The sequence below is a fragment of the Sarcophilus harrisii genome, chromosome 2, assembly GCF_902635505.1.
Source record: "Sarcophilus harrisii chromosome 2, mSarHar1.11, whole genome shotgun sequence".
Classification (NCBI taxonomy): Eukaryota; Metazoa; Chordata; class Mammalia; order Dasyuromorphia; family Dasyuridae; genus Sarcophilus; species Sarcophilus harrisii.
Window position 1 is genome coordinate 61,040,627 of NC_045427.1, and position 19,379 is coordinate 61,060,005.

At 33.8% G+C, this 19,379-nt stretch overlaps 1 protein-coding gene across 3 annotated transcripts in view; it reads left to right on the plus strand.

Moving 5' to 3' along the window:
- CDH11 (cadherin 11) overlaps window positions 1–19,379 on the plus strand; it is a 205,739-nt gene that overhangs the window by 85,488 nt on the left and 100,872 nt on the right. For all 3 annotated transcript variants that reach the window (XM_031950336.1, XM_031950337.1, XM_031950335.1), the window contains exon 2: window positions 8,926–9,051. The gene's annotated coding sequence lies outside the window, so the exon portion shown is untranslated. The remainder of the gene's footprint in view (window positions 1–8,925; window positions 9,052–19,379) is intronic.

Consider the following 19,379-nt stretch of genomic DNA (forward strand, 5'->3'; position numbering starts at 1 on the left):
ATTATATAATACTGTTATTATACTACTATTATATAATACTACTATTATATAAAATAATTACTGTTAGAACTATGAATAGTCATTATATACATATGTCTGTATGTGTGTATATATACACATATGTATATATGTGGATGTACATATATAAAATATTCATTTTTGTCTCTTTATTCATACTTTAATTGGTTCTTTTTCCTCTCTATGTAGAGTTATTTGTTATGTAAATACACACACACATATTTAGCAAAACAAAACAAACACAATAAATGCATCTGAAAACATTTGTCACATTCTGCATTTATAGCCAAATAATTCTCTGGAAAAAGGCAGAAGGCATTATGAACTATCAATCTTCTGAAATTATGACAGATCACTGTCAATGTTTCAAGGTTTTTTCTGTTGTTTTTCCTTTAAATTAAAGTGCTTGTCTTTTCAAAAATATATTCTCTCAGTTTTTATTTCATTCTGCATCAATCCATATAAAGTCTTTTCAAATGTTTCTGAATTCTTCACAATCATATTTTTCTATGACACACTAATATTCCATTTATATGCCAAAATTTAAGACATTTCTAGAGTTGATGAATATCTACTTTGTTTTCAGTGTGTGAGTATGTTAAAATCCTGCTGTTAAAACCAAAACAAATAAAAAAAATGTGCATGTAGAATCTTTCCCTCTGCCTTGGACCTCTATAAGATATGTACTTATTAATAGAATAATAGTATTAAAGATTATATTTGATTGAGTTTGTGGCATAATTGTATTTTTTCTGTAAGTATTGGAAACTTAAACATTTCTGTAAACATTTTCTTGGGTGCTGTACCTATCTTCCCATGATCCCTCCAACATTTGCTATTTTTATCTTCTTTGACATTCTGATGAATATGGAACAAAAGCTCAAAGTTATTTTAATATGTATCTTCTTAATAATTTAGAAGAGAAATGCCAAATTTGTTACCTTTGGCCACTTGCTGAGAAACCAAAGTTAAAATGTAATTGAAAAATATTAAGCAAAATAAGTCAAAATACAATAAAACATAGATGATATTAATTTATTGTTTTCTAAGTGAATATGCTATATAAGGGACCCATTTCTACTTGAGTTTGACACCATCACTTTAGAGTAATTATATAGTAGTTAGTGGTTTGCATTTCTTCCTTTGAAAACTAACTTCATGTTTTTTAAATTACTTTTCTATTGGGGAATGACATTTGTTCTTAATTATTTATATCAATTGATAATATACTTTGTAAATAAAACCTCTGAAGGTGATAAGCATGGCAGATTTACTCTGCTAATTAATTTTTTCTCTTCTCATTCTAGCTGGCCTGATTTTTTTTTTTTTTGTTTGTGCAAAAGCTTTTACATTTTTTGTAATGGAAATTGCTATTTTCCCCCTATGAATACTTTCCAATTTTGAAAACCAATTTTCCCTCTCCTTTACTTCCATTCCTTTCCCTTAGTCTCTGATTTTATCACTCTGTTCCTAATGACATTATCTACTTCACAGCATTATTGTGAAGGTCAAATCAGATGATGTATAGTAAATGATTTTAAAACTGAAAAGCTATATTTATTATCCTTGTGGTAAAGAACTGATGAACACTGGCAAAGCCAAATGGGGAAATCAATTAACAATATTTTACTATTACTCACAGGGGAAAGATGTTAGAAGAGATGTCAAAAATGAATAGTGTCAATATGTGTTCCCTATCCACCCTAGTCCCTATATGAAAGCAGGACACACACACAGTGGGGTTACTCCAGGATGTAAAAGCATTGGCTTTTTATACTCTAACAGAACCCCTTAAGTTTAAAACGTATGTAGAGCTGTAGACAAAGAACCTGTTGACAGTAGGAAATTGCCCTGTCATCCAAACTGGAAGGGAAAGAGAGTAGTATACCAAGGATTAATGAAATAAGGGTATTTTTCAAAATTGCCTAATAAGGAATGAGGAATTGCCTAATAAGGAAGGAAGGAAGGAAGGAAGAAGGAAAATTAAATTTATCTATGCCAATCTAGCAAATGGCTAGGAGTGGGGAGGATACAAATAATGTCCAGTCCTTGGGTTTGTTAACTGTGCATTACCATAAATATGAAGGTGACAGAGGACATAACAGTAATTCAGATTTTCTTTGAAAGGAAACAACTTGGTTTAATAAACACATGAGTCTTGGGTCTTATGGACTCTTGCTGATTATCATTGTCACTGACAAGTACCTTTCCCTCTTTTTGGATCAATTCTTATCTGTAAAATGAATAGCTTGATTAAAGGATTTCTCAGGTCCAATTCATCCCAAATAACCTACAAAATATTTTCCTGTTCCAATATAATATCTAAGCTAGGCTTGGGAATACAGTAGGCACTTAATGGATATGTGTTGAATTTGACTTTAGTTGACATGCTATTTATGTTTATTTTACAATTCCAGCATCCTCTTTCCAATTGTTCATATGTGATTTTATGAGTTTCTATGTCCCCTTCTCCATTTTATTAGCATGTAGGAAACATTGCAGGCATAAAAATGAAAAAGTACATTGGACTAATTTTGGTTCCATCCTTAATTGTATAATTGATCATTAGCAAGCCTCTTCATTTTTTGAGTTCTCAATTTTTAAAACTGCAAAGTAGTTGAATCCAGGTTACTTCTAGCTCTTGTATTCTATCCTCTAAGCTCTTTACCAACTCTACTGATATGTGTTTTTAATGTGTCTTCCCGTAACAACATTTTACCTTGTAAGTCTTCTATTGGTTCTAAATGTTCTGTATTCTACTTTTCTGTTTCCAGTTTCCTTCCATTGCCAGAATTTTGTGATTCTCATTCTCTTACATTTTTGTCTGATGATGATTACTCCTTGGATGATTTCAGTTTAGGACTGAAAACTAGGGTTCGCCAATCTTGCACATGAGTCAGAGATGAATTAGAGAATCCCACAATGATGATAAGTGGGAAAGATCAAGTTTGTATCATAACAAAGAAAATCAGTAAACCATATATAGAAGAAGATCTGGAAATCACAGTTGATGATTTTTTATCATAGAATATAGCAAATTGTGAAATGATTCAAACCTTCTAAATTGAATTATGGAACACTTCCTCTACCCTGATATCTTCTGTGTGAGATTTCAAACTTATCTGTAGCAGAGGAAAATGTTGTAACAACTTGATTATTGAGGAAGGTAGTATGGGTAGAATGTCACAGATATTATTGGCAGTTTTTTTTCAAGTACAGGATGTGCCCTGACTTCTAATCTTTGACACAAACCTGCTTACTTTTGAGTCACAGATGTTAGATAAGAAAGGAATATTGGAAGATCCCCTTAAACTAGTAAGAAATTTAATATGTTGCATTTATATGCTTGGAGCATAGAACATTAGAACATGTAACCAAAAGAAAAGTCTGTCCCAGAAGCAAAACATGTAAGGAAATAAAGTCTAGTATATGGTTAAGAACAAAGATGAAAATATGAGTCTCATGCCTCTTACCCTAATGATTTTTGACACATGAAATTAATCATGGACACGACTGTTCTTTTTTGTGTTTCAGTTTCCCCATTAAGTCATTAGAGCTGATTCCTGTCACTTTCTTAGTTTGTAAGGATTTCATGTAGCAGCAAACTGAATACTAGGCAAATATAAAATTTAAATCCTTTAAGAGATTTGGTACTGGAATTAGCAAAGTTTTGTTTTTTTTGTTTTTTTACAGTATCAATTGCCAGAAAGTCATAGAATTGTGGTCTGAGGTGATGCTAATGGTATTAAGAACCCTTTGATATTTAAGGAATAGAAAGATAAGGGAACATGATACAGAAATGGAGGACAGATGGGCTCATAAGGGAAGTGAATTTGTAACAAATGATTTAATGACAAGGAAGAGTCAGGAGGTATGGGGGAGGAGAGGGAAGATGAGAATTCCAGTCAAGAATGTCATGTCAAAAACAGCAGATCTGAACGAAAATGTCATAATATACCTTTACAGCCCTCTTAGACATAATGAACTCTCTGTTCTCTCAACGACTCTGCTAAAAGCTTGAAGACCAACTTAGATGTCGGAATGTTCAAACACTTTTTAAGAAAGGTGTTACAGACACGAACTGACTTCATTAATTTTCTTGTTCCCTCCCCCCACCCCAACATTCAACCCCCTCTTTTCCTTTCTCTACTTTGTGAAAGCAACTGGAACTGAGGGCTGGTCTGGACAAATGTGGCTGCCACTCATTTATTGAACTTTTCTGTTCACTCTCTTAATTGAAAGATTATTCAATAAAAAAGATTTTTGCAGGACATCTTTGGGAAATATGGAAATCTCAGACATATTTGTGCCTCTTTATATGTAGTGGGAGAAATAATTCTTCTTAAAGCTACAATAAGGAAGAAGTTGGGTAAAGTGCTACTAATTAGGAGCAGAAATTTTATTTCATTGAAAAGAATATTGGTTTGGAATCAGAACACCCTAGCTTTGAATTCTAAATCAGCTATGTGCATTACTGCCTATATAATTTTGGACAAATTATTTAACCTTTCTAGGCCTCAATTTATTTCTCTATAAAAAGAGGGAAATTGGACAAATAATCGTAGATAGCACTCAGGGACACAAGACCATATGTATAAATATATATTGTCTTTGAGGCTCTAAGTAACCGTATGAGTTAGGTGCTTTTATAATTTATAATAAGGACACTAAGGCTGAGATTGAGTGTTTTCTACAAGGTCAGATGGATAATGAATTTCTGGGGCAGAATTTGAGCTCCTATTATTCTTATTCCAAACTTGGAACATACTATGTACTCTAAACTCCCAACTTTACATGACTTTAAGGCCTCTGAGTAAATTAGATAGCACAGTAGATTGAAAGATAAGCCTGGAGTCTGTGTGATGCTGGGCAAGTCACTTAATCTCTGTCTGCCTCAATGTTTTGTCCACATTAAAATGAGCATAATTAAATCAGCAACCTTCAGGATTGTTGTGAGGATCAAATGAAAAGATATTTGTAAAGTTCTTAGCACATTGTAGGTGCTTAATCAATGTTCCTTTCTTTCATCTTCATCTCAATTTAAGGTAGGATGTTAAACAAATATAATTGCTTTATCCATATACCTTACTGCTTCTGTTAACTTCTGAAGTTCCCTCTTTGTGAAAGGAGGGTTAGAGTAAATCATCTCTAAGGACATTTCCGAAATTTTATTCCACAAAAGATTAGTGACAAGCTTGTTACTCCTGTGTAGATACAGCCTTGGTCCCTCATAGCATATAAGTCCCTAGTATTTGTGCTTCCAACTTTCCTTAATGACCCTTGAACTGTTCAAAAGATCAAGGAATGACATGAGAATGTTTTAGCTGAAGGTACATGCACATCTTAGTTCAGATCTGAGTTGCAACTACAGCAAGAAGCATTCTCTCATCTTCAATGAAGGACAGCTGTGAAATGACTTGGCTCAATCTATTGAACTGTAAAAGTGAGATTTATTTTAGAGATTTCGGGTGGGTGAAACTGAAAGATTATTTTAGAGACTTAAGGTGGAGATAGGTTTCTGGATGCTGGAAAGTTGAGCGAACTTCAAAAAAAATCTGTCACAGTGGGAGGGTGTTGAAGGCCTCTAATTTCTCTCTGAATTGGCTTGGAAAAGCAGACATCAGGCCTTTCTGTTGGAAAATGTCATTCATTTGTTCTTTTTAACTCTTTGAAATTGAGCAATTTCCCCTCTGCTTTTCAGGCCAATTATCAGATTCCCAGGTTCAAAGTCAGACCATTATGAACCCAATGAAAGGGAATACTGAGAGATGGAAAAGGGGTTAGAATTAACCACTTCCTTTTACTCAGCCATCAAGACTCTTACCCTTCCATTTGGGGGAATTTTAGAGTAGAGGAAGGGATTATTTTGTCTTATTGTTTTTTCTATCTATAAGAGAAATCTTCCGAGAGTGTCTTAGAGCAGTGGATTATTGTACACAGAAGATCCCAAAGGAGTAAATTGGATTGCTTTTGCAAAATAGTCTTAGGATCATGGGATGGAATTTAGATATGAAGAAGAGCTTGAGAGATAAATTATTTCAATCCCTGTGTTTTACAGAAGAAAACAGAAAGGGAAATATTGGTACAGTGGGATCCTTTATCAAGAGGCTATTATTATATGCGAAATTATTGGATTCCATCTCTTACCTTTCATCAAATCCTAAACACCTTAGGCCAGAAGGAGTTTAAAGAAATACCCTAGGCTAAACCAAAAATCAATTGTGAATTTAAAAAAATTTTTTTTAGGTTTCTTCCATTTCTGACTTTCTGTGTGACAATGAACATATCACTTATTCTCTCTGGGCATCCATTTTCTTGTTTGTAAAATCAAAACAATGGGTATTGGATTTCTAAGACCTTTTTCACAATTTAGAATCCTGTATGCCTATGAATCAGTACTATAGTCTTGCACAGAAGTGTTTCTTTTCACATTTTTAAATCTTCATTCAAGACATAATTACTAATCATGAATGGGCTCTGACAACTTGACTTGGGTAGTTGTCTCTTTTCCTTCTTTATCATTTTTCTTATTGATTTCTTCAGTTGCTATGAGTTGTATTATTTCTATGTAGATTGTTGCATGATAACGTATCCAGACATAAATTCTATTTTGAAGTTCAATTTAACATCAGATTGTCTATCATATATCTGAAAGAATTACAAAGTAGTTATTCTGGAATCACCTCAAATTTTGTTTGAAAAAGAATTCATTCCAAATCACGCTCTAATCATCTGCGCATATCATTTTACCAAAGTACAAGTCTGATTATTTTACTCCCTTACCTAATAAACTCAAGGAATACCCAATTATCTCCATCATCCTTGTATCCTGACACCAGCTGCAAGAGACTTTTCCTGATTTCTCTCCTTTTCTAGATGCCTTTGCCTTCTTTATACGATTATCTTCTATGGGTGGATATGCATGTATGAGTATATTCATCTACATAGATATTTGTATATATAGTATATACTTATCTATGTATATATATATGAGCATATATATCTTGCATATACATAGTTATTTGTATATCATTTCCTTCTAAGAAAGGGACTCTTGTTTTTTTCTTCTATCTTTGTGTCTCATTATGTAGCATAGTGTTTGGTGTCTGGCATATTCTAAATGTATAATTAATGCTTGATGATTAAGAGATAAATAAGCTTTTTTATGTATCAAACATAGGCAGCCTTTTTCATTCTATGCATTAATTGTTGGTCCCATGTCCCAGCGTCTATTTATTGTCTTTTCTTGCTGATTCATTCTCTTTACTAATATGTATAAAGCACTGACTCTTTGTGGTATACTTAGGTAGATATTAGAAAAAATAGAGAAAATAGAATTCAAGAGTTGAAAGTAAACTTAGAGAGAAAAGGAAAATGATAAATTATTTTGAAGACATGTGACAAGGGTTCATGTATTGTCTGTGAGCCTGTTAGTCATTTCTCTTTCTATATATCTTAACTTTTTATATCTGTTAATAGCAAACTAAGTAACTATCTCATAGGATTGTTATGAAGAAAGCATTTGGTAAAATATTAAGAATAACAAATATAGCATGTGTAATTGCACATTATATATTATAATTATTATAACATATATATTACATATAGCATATATAATAACATCTATCTCTATCTTTCTGTCTAATCAGTCTACACATCTATCCACACATCCATCCATCCATCTAGCTATCTTTGTATCATAACTATTATATTCCAGGAACTGTGACAGGCCTTTTACAAATATTGTTTCATTTGATCCCCACAATAACCCTGTGAGGTTGTGCTATTACTATTCCCATTTTCCAGTTGAGGAAACTGAAGCAAATTATATGACTTACCCAGGGTCATGTAATTAGGGTCTGAGGCTGAATTTTTATTTTTGATTCCAGGCCTACTACCCTATCCAAGATACCACTTAATTACAACAAATGTTAGTTATTATTTTACACTTATTCTATCATCCAACTACATTGTTCCTTTTGATGCTTCTCACACATGCTGCATCTCCAACCTCCTTGACTTTGTACAGGATATTTCTCATACCTGGATTATGCTCCTTCCTCACTTCTTCATTTTAGAAGTCTTATTTGAGATTGAGATGATGATTGTAAAGCATTTTGAAAACCTTAAAACCTATATAAATGCCAGTTACTACCATTAGTCTACAGTCACTAGGCCTCCAGTCAGGTGATGACTGTAAGCTCTGATGCTTTTATTCCTACTCTTGCTAAGCCAAACCAATGTTTATTGAATATCATAGTGGATATGCTGATACATGTTAAATGATTGGCCTGGGGTGGAGGATGGGCAGGTGGAAAGATGTACATATATACTTTATTATTTTGTTTTTAAATCTAGAAACCAACTATACAATAAGCATTAATTTATAGCAATTGATATAAATGCTCACACTGAAAATTTAGCAATTGTCTCTTCCATTCCAGTTAGAGCCAGCTTTAACATATCTTTTCCTCTATTCTTTCCAAGACCAGTTCCAATATTACTCTTTAAACGAACTTTTGACTTAACCCTCCAACTCCTAGTCAATCATTCTTACTCAAAATTACCTTTTTTGGGTATATATATATATAAAATTTTTCCTGTCATAATGTAAGCTCCATGAGAGCAGAGACTGGTTCATTTTTATTATTATATCTTTAGCACCATTAAACCGTGACATAGTAGATTTTAAATAAATGTTGATTGATTCATTAATTGATTGATACAAATGAAAAAACTTAAGGTCATAAATATTAAGTAATTACTGATTACAAATCAAGTTCATACTCATACCAATACCACACTGTCCAAATACTCTACATTGATATTTTGGATAACTTTCTGCTTAATGTTGGTTTCTTGGTTTTTGTCTTATTAAATAACTCATGGACTTTTCCTTCCTTATAGCCAGATCTACGATTTTTGGACAAGCAGTCCCAGGAGAGTGATTTTTGTGGTGATTCATTAAGCGATCAATCCAATGGGTGGTGTGTGTTACAGAAATTGGCAACAAGTATCCAATGGGTGAAGAAGGTAAGCCTATTCCATGCTATCCAGAATGTGTGATCCTGCTTAGATATCTAGGTTCAACTTCCTATCTGCTATCTTTGATCTGGGAACTTTTCCCACTTGTCTTAGTTTTCGAATCTCCACAATTATTTTCCTACTTCCTAGTCACATCCTGTGTAAGGTTGCCCTGTTGGAAGTTATTTCCAAATGATGCTATTAACCAATTATATCCAAACCCCATTTTAACACCTGCTGTGACATGATTCAGCCTATTAACTTTCAACCTTAGCCTTGGGGGTTGATGACAATACCATAATGTGATGAAAAGGTCACCAGACTTGTAGTCTGCAGACCTATTTTCCAGTCTTTGACCTTTATATACTGTGGGATCTTATGTGACCATTGCACCTCTCTGAGCTTTGATTTCTTCATCTATAAAATGAGGGTATTTCGATAATTGATCTCTAAGGTCTCTTCAATTGTATTTTGTGATCAGGAGCTAACTGCCCTCCAAAATATACTTCTTTATCCTCACGTGTTTTCATGGAAGTAATTTTTATAGAAATATAAATAGGGGCAGCTAGGTGGCACAGTACATAGAATGTCAGACATTGAGTCTAAAAAACTTACTAGCCCTGTGACCTGGGCAAGTAATTTTGGAACGGGTCCCAGCAGGGCTTGTTTGTAATTAGGGGTAAGTGAAGAAAAAAAATGTTGTTGCCCACCAGGACTGATGGAGAGGACTTGTGGTAAACAGGACTTGGTTAATAATACACCCAGGTTCAAAGAAACTTAAGACCTAGTAGACAGTATGCTAGGAAGCTTGGGTCCTGTTACTTGTTTCTATTTCTTGTTTTTCTTAAAATTTTGTCAATGGTTAAGAAGTAAACATTTCCCTTAAGAGAGTCTAACCAATAAGCAAAGAGTAAACATCTCCTTCTCTAGCCCTACCTTTCCATATATAAATTACCCATCCTGAAGTATCTTCTGAGGCAACCAGTCCCGATGCTGCTTGCTTTCATCCTGCTTTATATGACAATAAAGCCTTTTACTCTGAGAAACTAGTATGGTATCCAACTAATTGTTACCTACTAAACCTGCTTTCTCATCTCTCTCATCTGCCATGAAAAAGACCATGGCAACTTCAGTATTTTTGTCAAGAAAATCCCAAATGGGGTTATGAAGGGGCAGACACCACTGAAATGACTGAAAATAAACTTATTAATGCAGGAAGGAACCAAATTCAGTCTCATTATAGGGAGAAGGAAACTGAGGCCCAGAGAGATTAAGAGGTTTACTAAAGAAGGTAGTATGATATAGTTAGAGAGGATTACTGGAATACTGAATTCAGTCAGAAAAATCTTTATCATGTCTTCATCACTTTCTGGCTTAAACTTGCAAAATTTGTTACCACATATACAAAATGGGTACATTTATGCTTTCTTCACAGAGTTATTGTTAAGTAAATAAGCATTTGCTTGATTCAGCATTTGCAATTCTCCAGGCATGGTGCATCAAAAATAAGCTAATTCATGTAACATTCTCTGCATACTTTGACATGGTATATAAATGGCAGTTATTAGCATTAAGAGGTAGAGCCATGATTAGTTTCATGACTTCTAGACCCTTGATTTTTTTCCAGCACACCATGATATTGGCAGGGTCTACCCTTATTTGAGAAGGATTGTTTTGGAATGCTTGCCTTACTGGCCTCTGATTAATGTGATTATTACAGAAGTAGCCACTAAGTGAGATTTCATTGCTCTGGCAATGTCAGAACCCTTGTCTAATATGCTGCCTCAAAGGCAAACAGCAGGGGGGTCACCTCCTTTCTGAAAGGCTACTACATCAGTCTGACAGCACTGTGACCTTTTCTAGATCTTTACTCAAGAAGGTGATGGGGGTCTTTGACTTGGGAAGAGTCAGAAAGCAGGGAGCTGATCCCACTGGGCTAGCTCTCATCCTCCTGAAGCCAGGCTGGAAAAATTAGCTGGACAGGCTGAACTGCAGATAAAATCTTGTTTCTTTTCAAATGGAATCTCAGAGGGTCCTTTTAAAAATAGCTTTTTCTACTAAGGTAAGGAAGATATTTTGTTGAGTGGTTAGAAGGGAGCTGGGAGGAGAGATTATAGCCATCAGTTATCTTTAACCTTGGGAACTAGTGTGGAGAACAGGAGAACTGGGTTGTAATTTAAATTATGAACTTGTGATCTTGATGATATTTAGGCAAATCTCTTCTTACTCTTCTGTTAAGAGAGGCCATCAGTCCAGAAAATCTACACATATGAAAACATGCACAGAAATATATGTGCATATATACAAATATATATGCAAATGTATCTTTTTATAATGTTTCCTTTGTGATTTTGTATATTTTATTTTATATTTTATACATTAACAAAAGCATATTATGAAAGAGGGTTAATATGCTTTCTCAGACTTCCATATTGGTCAATGAAATACATGAAAAAGCTTAAAACTCTTTGTCCTAGACAAGTAAGAATCGTACAAGTACATACTGAGATTTTATTTAATGTTTTCCAGTGAAAGAACCCACTATGCCCATTTTAGATATGTCTTATTTTTAGGAAAACATTTGATGTCTCAATCATAATTTATCTTTCTGCAACTTTAACTTTTTACAGTTAGATCCGTCCAGTGGCTCCAAGTACAAGTATATTCCTTCTTCTATGGGATAGTCCTTCAAATGCCTATAGTTACTTTTCATGTCTTTTACTGAATTTTCCTGACTTCTTGGAGATAAACATTCTTAGTTTCTTTCAACTAATTCTAAAATTATAATATCACTTTATTAAAAGTATTAGTATATTTTTAGTTGGAGACCTTGGCAAAAGTAATATGGTATCATGGAAAGACATAAAATTTGGACTCTGAGGATTTTCTGCCAATTATAACACCTAAAATCTAAAGAATGTAGGTCAAATTCTCTCGTTTCCTATTTCTTCATCTGTAAAGCAAGAAAGTTGGATTAGATCATTCCATGTCTTTTGCTGTTCTAAATTTATGACTCCATGATCCTCAGTACCTAGATCTCTATGATTTCATAAATATGTGCTGAAAACAAATCAATAAATGGATTCTTCATAAAATGAGAACTAAACTCCTGCCATAACCACAGAGATGTTGATAAGGAATGCTCCCATATAATTCTGAAATTGTATATATTGCTCCTAACCCATCCATATATTTTACATTCACTTATACTAAATCTCTACTTGACAGATGTCTCATGCTGGGGGAAATGTCCTTGAATGATGATTGTTTTATTTCTGGCAGAGAAATTGGGGCCCTCTGCTTCACAGTCCCTTTGAACATTTCAATAGGCTTCCTGCCTGACATTTTCTAGGAGAATTAGACAATTAGAATTAGGCATCAATGGGAAGGAGTCAGAAGTTAAGTATTAAGAGCTTATATTTAATTTTTTGAGGAAATCTACTGGATTGTTTCATCCAGAAATGAAGAGGAACAAATTTTCGATAGTTGTGTGTCTGGCATAACTGCCATTCCAAAGGTCAAAAATGGAATAATTTATAATTCCTCTATATGGAAATATTTGAGAGGGGGGTGGAACATAATCTTCTGAAAGCTAGTGTTTGTGTTAACATAATTAGCTCTCCAGCTAAAGTCCATTGACGTTCATAGATTCATAGAGTTTAAAGCTGTCTAGTCTAATTACTTTATTTTACAGGACTGGGTAGTAATGCTTGAGTCTCATGTGAGTCAGTGGAATGGAGAAAGAAATTCCTAAAGCTTGCTTGAATCTGCATTAATAGATACAAGTGACAGATATAAAGCAAGATCACCCCTACTTTCTGCAATTCTAGAATGAATCAATCTGGAGTTTTTTTTTTAATTCTGTGAACCCCCATTTCAAGATCAATACCAATGCATTAAATTTTAGACATAATTGTGAAGGGACTCAAACCCATGTCATAAAAACATAAACTGGAGTAATAGAGAAACTTAGCCTACATAAGAGAAGATATAAGGGGAATATATTCATCATCTTTAGATATTTGACAGGTTATCATGGGAAAGATGAATTAAACTTGTTTTCCTTGGCATAAGAAAATCAGAGAGGACAATTCCAACCCAATATAATCAATATATGAATTATCAATTATTTGTTAAGCACTAAGTATTTAACAGGTACTGTGCTCTAGGTACATTGAAAACACAAAGAATGAAACAAATCATTGTTCACAATCAGTTTTCATTTTAATTGAACAAATGAATATGTAAAATATATATTATACACATAAAGTTAATTTAGGCAAATGCATAAAATGTAGTTAAAACAAGGTATTTAGAAGAGAAAGCACTAGTTGTTGCATGGATAAGGGAGCACTTCCTGCTGAGGATGGTGCCTGAGATGACTGCTTCTTGAAGAAAGAGGAGTATTCTGTAAATCAGAGCTGGAAAAAAAAGAAATAATTAGGAATATGTAGGACAGCCAGGGAAAATACTCAGATGAATGGAAATAATATTATTCATGAGGAATAGAGGGATAAGCCCCACTGTCTGGATGTTTGAGTAGAAAGATCTTGGAGACATAGGTTGGAGTCAGATTGAGTAAGATTTTAAAAGATAAGCAGAATACTTTTTTATTTTATTCTAGAAGCAATTACAAATCACTAGAGTTGGTTGAATAGAGGGTTCAAATGGTCAAATATGGTCAGATATTGAATAAAATTACTTTGATAATAGTATATTGAATTAAATGGGAAAAGATTTGATGCAGGGAGACTAATTAAGAGACTGCTGGTAATAAGAATCTAAACTAACGCATTTTGTGTGGGCGGATTGAGTGGGAGAAATGCCATAAAATGTTAGAAGTCATAGAAAGGGAAACATCTGGGAACTGAATATGTGAGGCGGGGGTGAATTAAGATTGTAGATGATTCTCAGAGAGAAGAATAGTGGTACCTTTAGCAGAAAAAGAGAATTTGAAAAAGGAAAAGGTTTAAGAGGAAAGATAATGAATTCAGTTTAGGACATGTTGAAATCTCTAGAATATCTTATTCTAAATATCTCATAGACAACTGGCGATCTGGGACTGAAGATTTAAGATGAGATTGGAGCAAGATGTGTACAGATCTGGGAGTCATTTAAAGTAGAGAAATAATGTCAGGGAATGCTGCCTCCAACCAGAGCTACACTAAAATGTAATAAATTACTTCTACTAGTAGTGTCTTCCTTCTCCATTAGTAGTCTCCTAGAAATGACTGGATGCCATCTCTTGCACATATTGGGGATAACTGTAGGAATCATTAACACTTCAGTATTGAGTGTAAAGCAGAGAACTTTTCTGATTTCTTCTCTCTCTGACATTATGAACAGAGTCAAGATTAAAACTGAAGACTTCTGATTTCTAATCTGACTCTATTTCTACTACACCACATTTCCTCACAGTTACTACTCTGTTGCTTTATTGCTCTTTGCATTGGTCTGTTTGACAGGAGAGTGTAAGATAGATCTATTCACCTGTAAAACTAGTTTAGGTTATAGGTTCTCTAAGATAGCTCCTTTCTGTGATGATGTGAATAATATAATCTCTAAAATATCTCTAATTATATCTCTAAAATATCTTCCAATTTGAATTACTTTTATCCTATGGTTCTCTGACCAATTTTGACTCCAGGCTGTACTTCCAGTATTATTTCCATTAGTGAATCTCTTAAGAAAGGAATAGATAATAGAAAGAACTTCTAACTTTGTGAGGTTGATTTAATTCTTATGCATTGTAAAGGGTTCCAGAAGTTAGTAGTCAGATAATTTAAAAAAATACTAAACATATGCTTTATGTTGGGCACTGTGCTAAATACCAGAGGTACAATGAAAGAAAAAAAAAATCTAGCAAACAAAAATGCCATTTCATGCTCTTATAGATCTCATAGCCTAATGGAAAAAAAAGCAATAATAACTATTAGGTATAAGCAAACAATATATTGGATAATTTGGACACAAAACTTTCATTAGAAGTCATAGCCCCTTGAATTCTACAGAAGTTATTTAACTTCTCACATATAGAAAAAGAAGTCTGCTTTAGTGGACTGCTACAAATGCTTTGCCATCCATAAAGCAAATCAATATCTCATTTATTTTGATTGGTTTGAAGGTTTTTTTTTAAAAAAAGAAACATTTTTATTTACTTAATTCCCACTGAATTGAACAACGTGCATTACCTACTTCAGAATCTAGACTGAGCAGGAAAGATTATCTACATATCATTCTGTTATTAGAAATGTTAGAAGCATAAATAGTGACAAAATTAGGATATCTCTGGCAGCCAGCCAATTTTTAACAGTAACCATTATGTTATCTGAAACAATGGGATGAGAACTAACTTGATTTTACCTTAAGAGGTCAATAATAACTATATTTTCATTCACTTTCTTCTTATGAAATCACTGAGCAAAAACAATACACAATTTACACATCTTATGGCAGGAAATATGAACACAGTAGATAGAAAGCAAGGCTTCTGATAGAATGAGATGAGTTCAAATTTCGTCATATACACTAAATATTTGTGTGACCTTGACAAGTCATTTAATTTATGACTCGGTTTCTTCATCCATAAAAGGGGAATAACTATAGAATCTACTATACAAGGTTGTTACTTAGATCAAATAAGATAATGTGTATATAAAGAATTAAATGAAAGCCACATCATCATAATTATCCTGCCTTCCAACTAATTCTCATAGTCCTTACTTTCTTTTAGGAAACAAGGAGAGGAATGGATTGTTCAAAATATCACATTTTCTTGTAATAATTAAACCAAAGTTCCTAGAATCAGAGTTGGGATAGATCTTGGAAAACATTTATTCTTGTCTCCCTTATTTAGTTTGCCTATTGATCTACTTTTTGGGGATGTTTTTGTTTTTGGTTTTGGTTTACCAATACTAAATGTTTTTGTTGAAAGAAAGGTATTTGTTATTTTTAATATGGATTTTTGTTCTCCAATTTGCCAGGATATTCAATGGCCCATTGGTGAGCAAAGGTAAATAAACAAATTGCTCTCTGTCCATATCTCATATGTTAGGATTGGGTTCAGTGTCTTAAATAGTGCAAAGTGGAACTAAGACTAGGGAGACCCAATATCTAGCCACTGTTCCTTCATTACTTTGATATAGATAGTTTAGTGACCCTTTCTGGATTTTTCCATCTGCAAAATAGTAAGGGAGAAATGGAAAATCTCCTAAATTACTTCATTTAAGCAAAAGTCTCTGGTAGTTTTAAATTTCTGTCTTCTATGATCTTGTATGCAGTACTTTATAAATATAGTACTCAATTGCTTTGGTATTCTATATTTTCACCTTGTGAGACCTAAAGTCCTAGCTCCAACATGTATTGTGCTGTTTTAAGACTGTATGTAGTATTAATCTGTTTTATCATGCATATGCTATAGTTCTCTTCTACCTTTAGTAGAAGTAAATTCAGAAAATATCATAAAAATATAGGATTGTGATTTGGAAAGGACCTCAGAGATTATTTAATCTAGCACCCTCATTTTGTAAATGATATTAAAAAAAAAAGTTAAATGACTTGCTGAAAGTCATACATCCAAGTGAAATTGAATACTATCTTGGAAATGAAATTGGGAAAATAATGAAAATAGCTTTATCCCCAGGCTTCCAGAGAATAGAAAAGATATATATAAGATCTATATATTCAATCCCTTTGTGATCATAATAACCATCACTAGACAGAGGATATGCAGGGATTTTGTGATAAATGTTGAACAATTGATTCTCAAAAAGTATACATAAGACTCACTTTTTAAATATTGTCTATATTATTAACATTTTCTTCATTATTTTCTTAAGTCTAGATAGTCAACAATACAGTATCTTTGAGCTGGCTCCCTCTCACCCCAGAGATGTATTTAGAAATGATATGAAAGCAATGACTGGCTAAGAATTAGTCTTTGTTGGTAGGTAAAGAAAGACATTAATTTCAATTGCCCTTTCAAGAAGTGAATATTGTATCTTATCAGAAAAGTGTTCATATGACAAGTTTTTCAAGAACCAGACATTATGGGTGAAAATAAATATAATTTTAAGGATTGTAGAAAACAAAAATGTAATACTGCTTTTAAGAGTATATCTATCTATCTGGAGTCCTAGGATAGTTTCAAATCTTCAGCCCTTTTTAAGTAAGCAGAAATGATTAATATGAGTTCATTTTCATGAATGGGAATTTTTGTTCATTGTTATTTTCTTACTCTTTAATCACAGTATTTATTTATCTGTTTGTTTTAAACAAGTGGTCATAGAGCAGATACTTCCCCTGCTGTTGAGAAAGTGAAGCTTTCCCCTGCCTTTGTACCCTAGGATTGGGCCACTTTTTCTGAATAGGAGAAATGAATATCTCCTTGAAATCTTACACCAACATTTCCTAGGCACCTGATGATTTTGCTATTCTTTTCTGATTGTCAAAGTCAAAATGGCATCTCTGGGGCTGGTATTAGATTTCCCACCTTTTAGAGATCAAAGCCGTACATCTGCTTATGTTATCCAAAGTCTTTATTTCACCAGACAAGGAGCTATCAGTCCATTTATTAAAAACAGTATATCCAGAGACATGATTTATGCCTTTCTCATTATACATGTTACCTTTAAGGTGAGGACATAATTCCTTTTTCTTCCTTTTCCAACTTGTGGCCTCAGCTCTGGCTAGGAATGAGGTAGACAAAAGGCATATTCAAAAGAGATTTTTTGAAGGGGCAGAGTGTATGGGACAGCATTTAACCATATACTAACTTGATGTTATATATTTCTATATAAACATTTCTTTACTTCTTAAGACAGTGGATTTCAAACTTATTGAAAATATGAAAAATATTGCTTCATTATACATGTCCCCATTGTACTCCGACTCCTTTAGTGGGCCCTGGGAATGATAACACATCTTTTCAGTGAAACATCTCTGCCATTATCTGTCCCTCAAATGATGTATCCAGTAAGACAGAATAACAGCACAAGTTTTTGGTGTCCTAATCCAATCATTTTCCCATTTTATATGCACCTGGAAGAAGAAGACATAGACTTATATGTTGTTTCCTTGAATTTCCCTTGACATCTTATGGTCACAGCACTGCCCAGTATTATAATAAATAAGAGATAACTTTACTAATAGGTGATAGAAAGTTCAGAAAAGTGGAATAATTTGCTTAAAATCACCTAGTTAGGAGGTGCTTCAGCAAAGATTGAAACCTGGGTATTCATAATGAATTTGGAGGATTCTTTAATAAGGAACAATGATGCCCTTTATACATTTAAAAAAAATACACACACACACACAAAGTAAGAGGGAGGGTAGGGTGGAAGGGGGAGAAAGATAGAGAAAGAGGGAGAGAGAGGCAGAAGAGAAACAGAGAGAGAGGGAAAGAGAGAACAACAGAGACAGACAAGGAGAGAGACACAGGAGAGAAACAGACAGAGAGACAGAGAGAGAGAAAAGAGAGAGAGAAAGAGAGAGAGATAGACAGACACATAGAGAAATAGACAGAGACAGAGAGGGAGGGAGAAAGAGAAAGAGAGAGGGACATTGAGAGAGAGAGAGAGATTGTGATCGTGTTGGCAACTAAGCTAAGGATGGATTTATGTGAAGAGAGACTTGATTCAGGAAGACTGATTAGAAGGCTTTTCCAATAGTCTAGTTGAAAGATGGGGCAATAAGGTGGTACAGTGGATGAAGAATGCCAGTCCTGAAGTAAGGAAGACTCATCTTCCTGAGTTCAAATCTGGAATCAGACACTTACGAGCTTTGTGATTCTGAGCAGGTCACTTAACTCTGTTTACCTCAGTTTTCTCATCTGCAAAATGAGCTGGAGAAGAAAATGGCCCCCACTGCTGTATATTCACCTTGAAAACCTAAATGGGGATGCACACAAAGAGTCCAACACAACTGAACAATAATGAAATTCATTTATATTATATTGGATTGGATATATTATATAGGATGTATCTAATATTTGTGTTAAGTTCTTTTGTAAAAAATTGTGGCTTTTTTTTTCCTTCTTCCATATTGTATGAGAGAAAATCATTCATACAGGGAAAATTGTTCCTGAGAGCAGTGAAAATCATTTCTCTTGTACTTTGCTGGAAAAGATTGTGTTTAGGATTGATGGGAACAGTCTTTCTTAGAGCCTAGGAAATTGTAAAAGACACTTCAGTCCCACCCCTCCTTTATCTTCCCTCCATTCTTCTTCTCTCCTGTCCCTTCTCTCTTCTTCCCTTCCTTTTTTTTCCACATTACCTTGAATGGGAATCTTATGGAACAAGTCAGTGATCCCCAAAGTAGGCAGGCAAATGGCCAAAGAT